Here is a 5,282-nt window from a genome sequence, read left to right on the forward strand (position 1 = left end):
CGCCTTGCAAAAGTTTTCATCCCCCTTGGCGTGTTTCCTATTTTGCTGCATTACAACCTGTAATTTAAAATGGATTTTTATTTTTATTTAATGTAATGGACATACACAAAATAGTCCAAATTGATGAAGTGAAATGATAAAAATAACGTGTTTCAAAAAATTCTACAAAAAAAATAACGGAAAAGTGGTGCATGCTATGAAGCCCCTAAATAAGATCTGATGCAACCAATTACCTTCAGAAGTCACATAATTAGTTAAATAAAGTCCACCTGTGTGCAATCATAGTGTCACATGATCTCAGCATATATACACATGTTCTGAAAGGCCCCAGGGTCTGCAACACCACTAAGCAAGGGGCACCACCAAGCAAGCGGCAACATGAAGACCAAGGAGCTGTCCAAACAGGTCAGGGTCAAAGTTGTGGAGAAGTACAGATCAGGGTTGGGTTATAAAAATATCTGAAACTTTGAACATCCCACGGAGCACCAATAAATCCATTATTAAAAAATTGAAAGAATATGGCACAACAACAAACCTGCCAAGAGAGGGCCACCCATCAAAACTCATGGAGCAAGCAAGGAGGGCATTAATCAGAGAGGCAACAAAGAGACCAAAGATAACACTGAAGGAGCTGAAAAGCTCCACAGCGGAGATTGGAGTATCTGTCCATAGGACCACTTTAAGCCGTACACTCCACAGAGCTGGGCTTTACGGAAGAGTGGCCAGAAAAAAGCCATTGCTTAAAGAAAAAAAATAAGCTAAAACATTTCGTGTTCACCAACAGCATGTGGGAGTCTCCCCAAACATATGGAAGAAGGTACTCTGGTTGAGCTTTTTGGCCATCAAGGAAAACACTACGTCTGGCGCAAACCCAACAAATCTCATCACCCCGAGAAAACCATCCCCACAGTGAAGCATGGTGGTGGCAGCATCATGCTGTGGGGATGTTTTTCATCGGCAGGGAGTGGGAAACTGGTCAGAATTGAAGGAATGATGGATGGCGCTAAATACAGGGAAATTCTTGAGGGAATCCTGTTTCAGTCTTCCAGAGATTTGAGACTGGGGTGGAGGTTCACCTTCCAGCAGGACAATGTCCCTAAGCATACTGCTAAAGCAACACTCAAGTGGTTTAAGGGAAAACATTTAAATGTCTTGGAATGGCCTAGTCAAAGCCCAGACCTCAATCCAATTGAGAATCTGTGTTATGACTTAAAGATTGTTGTACACCAGCGGAACCCATCCAACTTGAAGGAGCTGGAGCAGTTTTGTCTTGAAGAATGGGCAAAAATTCAAGTGGCTAGATGTGCCAATATTATAGAGACATACCCCAAGAGACTTGCAGCTGTAATTGCTGCAAAAGGTGGCTCTATAAAGTATTGACTTTGGGGGGTGAATAGTTATGCACGCTCAGGTTTTCTTTTTTTGGTCTTATTTCTCGTTTGTTACATGCCTTTTGGCAAATTCCAAGTGGGCTGTCATGTGCCTTTTACTGAGGAGTGGCTTCTGTCTGACCACTCTACCATAAAGCCCTGATTGGCGGAGTGCTGCAGATATGGTTGTCCTTCTGGAAGGTTCTTCCATCTCCACAGAATAACTATTGAGCTCTTTCAGAGTGACCATCTCTATGAAAAAAATAATTTAAAAAAATGTATGCACTCATGTACAGTGGGGAAAAAAGTATTTAGTCAGCCACCAATTGTGCAGGTTCTCCCACTTAAAAAGATGAGAGAGGCCTGTAATTTTCATCATAGGTACACGTCAACTATGACAGACAAATTGAGAAAAAACTATCCAGAAAATCACATTGTAGGATTTTTTATGAATTTGCAAATTATGGTGGAAAATAAGTATTTGGTCACCTACAAACAAGCAAGATTTCTGGCTCTCACAGACCTGTAACTTCTTCTTTAAGAGGCTCCCTGTCCTCCACTCGTTACCTGTATTAATGGCACCTGTTTGAACTTGTTATCAGTATAAAAGACACCTGTCCACAACCTCAAACAGTGACACTCCAAACTCCACTATGGCCAAGACCAAAGAGCTGTCAAAGGACACCAGAAACAAAATTGTAGACCTGCACCAGGCTGGGAAGACTGAATCTGCAATAGGTAAGCAGCTTGGTTTGAAGAAATCAACAGTGGGAGCAATTATTAGGAAATGGAAGACATACAAGACCACTGATATTCTCCCTCGATCTGGGGCTCCACGCAAGATCTCACCCCGTGGGGTCAAAATGATCACAAGAACGGTGAGCAAAAATCCCAGAACCACACGGGGGGACCTAGTGAATGACCTGCAGAGAGCTGGGACCAAAGTAACAAAGCCTACCATCAGTAACACACTACGCCGCCAGGGACTCAAATCCTGCAGTGCCAGACGTGTCCCCCTGCTTAAGCCAGTACATGTCCAGGCCCGTCTGAAGTTTGCTAGAGTGCATTTGGATGATCCAGAAGAGGATTGGGAGAATGTCATATGGTCAGATGAAACCAAAATATAACTTTTTGGTAAAAACTCAACTCGTCGTGTTTGGAGGACAAAGAATGCTGAGTTGCATCCAAAGAACACCATACCTACTGTGAAGCATGGGGGTGGAAACATCAATCTTTGGGGCTGTTTTTCTGCAAAGGGACCAGTACGACTGATCCGTGTAAAGGAAAGAATGAATGGAGCCATGTATCGTGAGATTTTGAGTGAAAACCTCCTTCCATCAGCAAGGGCATTGAAGATGAAACGTGGTTGGGTCTTTCAGCATGACAATGATCCCAAACACACCGCCCGGGCAATGAAGGAGTGGCTTCGTAAGAAGCATTTCAAGGTCCTGGAGTGGCCTAGCCAGTCTCCAGATCTCAACCCCATAGAAAATATTTGGAGGGAGTTGAAAGTCTGTGTTGCCCAGCGACAGCCCCAAAACATCACTGCTCTAGAGGAGATCTGCATGGAGGAATGGGCCAAAATACCAGCAACTGTGTGTGAAAACCTTGTGAAGACTTACAGAAAACGTTTGACCTGTGTCATTGCCAACAAAGGGTATATAACAAAGTATTGAGAAACTTTTGTTATTGACCAAATACTTATTTTCCACCATAATTTGCAAAAAATTCATTAAAAATCCTACAATGTGATTTTCTGGAATTTTTTTTCTCATTTTTTCTGTCATAGTTGACGTGTACCTATGATGAAAATTACAGGCCTCTCTCATCTTTTTAAGTGGGAGAACTTTCACAATTGGTGGCTGACTAAATACTTTTTTTCCCCACTGTATATGTCACTCTGGATAAGAGCGTCTGCTAAATGACTAAAATGTAAATGTACAAACCATCGGGTTCTTGGTCACCTCCCTGACCAAGGCCCTTCTCCCCCGATTGCTCAGTTTGGCCAGGCGGCCAGCTCTAGAAAGAGTCTTGGTGGTTCCAAACTTCTTCCACTTAAGAATGACAGACGTGACAACCAGAATGCATTGTATGATGTCAACAAACATGGCTGGCAATTAGCTTAGCAATAGCTCATCATAACCAGTACAACCTTCAAAAAGGTATTTTACTCACATCATACTGTATGTGTCCATTACAATCGATATAAGAATTGGAATGCATGATTTGTCACCAGTACTTGAAAACGTGAATAAAATAGTAAATACATTATGCTCCATACTTACGGTGTGCTACAATAGAAATAAAACAATTTTAACATGGCCTATAGATAATTAGCAGGCAGCGTGCCTTGGTTTGAGGGCAGCGTGGGTTAACTGTCCTGTTGCTTAGCAATCATATTTTGGAACAGTGAGTGCAATCTAACATCACATGCATTAAAAATAACTCACACTGGGGCGACCTTTAGAGATATTTGGAACTCACACGTGAAAAGGTTAATGGTGCTTTACTTTTTGTTGTGTTTGTAGATATTCATACTGTTTCTATACTGCAGAAAGGTACCCTAGCCAAAAGGTTTCAACTTGAAGTTTAGTAATCCTTCCTTCAAGTCGAAACGGTAACATGCCAATATATTTTCACATCAGTGAACGAGAACGAAAATGGTTTGAAAATGTATCTCAACCCAGGGATGGAAGGTGTCGCTGTACTCCTAATTATCCAATTATCCCATCATGCTAGGCTCACTAATGCTCAAGCAGCCCATTGGATTCCATGAAAATGTGACATCTAACTTCAAGGTGAGTAGCTGCCGGAAGTGTTGTGGAATTAAATGGGCAGCTTTAACATTAGCTATCTAGCATGAGGACGAAAAAGGCAGTTTAATTAAAAACTAGCAGTATTTCAATAATCTCGATTTGCCACATCTAATTGGTACAACCCAGAAGTCTGTAGCTCAAACACACAATGCCCAAAACTCGCCGGCCTCACAGTGGGACTGTGAAATTGAGAGCTAGAATCCACCTGTGTCAGTCTGATGTGTTCAAGTCTTAGCAATCTTCTTAAAAGGATCTCAGGGCCCACTCCCAGGTCATTTTAGGAGAATCATCTGAGAGACCAGATTTGAGGAATAAATGTAGACATTACTGGAAGTACCTGAATAATTCAAGGGACCAGGGCCCGTATTCCAAAAGCATCTCAGAGTAGGAGTGCTGATCTAGTATCAGGTCCCCCCTGTCCATATTCATTATGATCTAAAAGCTGACACTGATTCTAGACCCGCTCTCTTTATCTGAGAAACTTTATGAATATGGGTCCAGGTACAGTGAGTGCCCTCCTCAGTGATCCCCTTAGTCTATGGCTGTTGTGGAGGAGACCATCGATCATGTTGTAATGCTACGTATTGGTTGAACAACAACATGGCACAGTCATGTTTTTGCATGAAGTCACCTTCAGCAAACAGAACTTGAGTGAGACGGAATGACTTAGTGAAAGGAGTCCTTGTGAAAGTCGCAATTCATTTCATACCAAACACTTAGCACATTAATGTTTTTCTTTTTCACTGCCCTCCTAAAATCTCACACCTCAGCAATTAATCTGCTAGAGAGTAATGATTGTGGCAGTGTCCTGGGGCGATGGCGTGAAGTGGGCTGAGTGGCCCAGTGATCCAACCAAGAGAAGCCGTGAGAAAGGCTCCTGCCACAGTCCCAAGACCCAGCCATCCTCAGACTGTTTACCCACAGAGGAGTGCCTCTCATGGGGAAGAGAGAAGGGGGAAACCTTGGTCAGGCCATTAAAGCCCTTGATGGGTTCCGACAGTAATTTCTTCATGAATCCACAGCCCGAGGGGCCTGTCAGTGGTCAGGTCGGGTGCCTCCTTCTTGCCAATTAAGCACAAAAACTGGTGCCCACAAA

This window comes from Coregonus clupeaformis, chromosome 37 (genome assembly GCF_020615455.1).
Source record: "Coregonus clupeaformis isolate EN_2021a chromosome 37, ASM2061545v1, whole genome shotgun sequence".
Taxonomy (NCBI): Eukaryota; Metazoa; Chordata; class Actinopteri; order Salmoniformes; family Salmonidae; genus Coregonus; species Coregonus clupeaformis.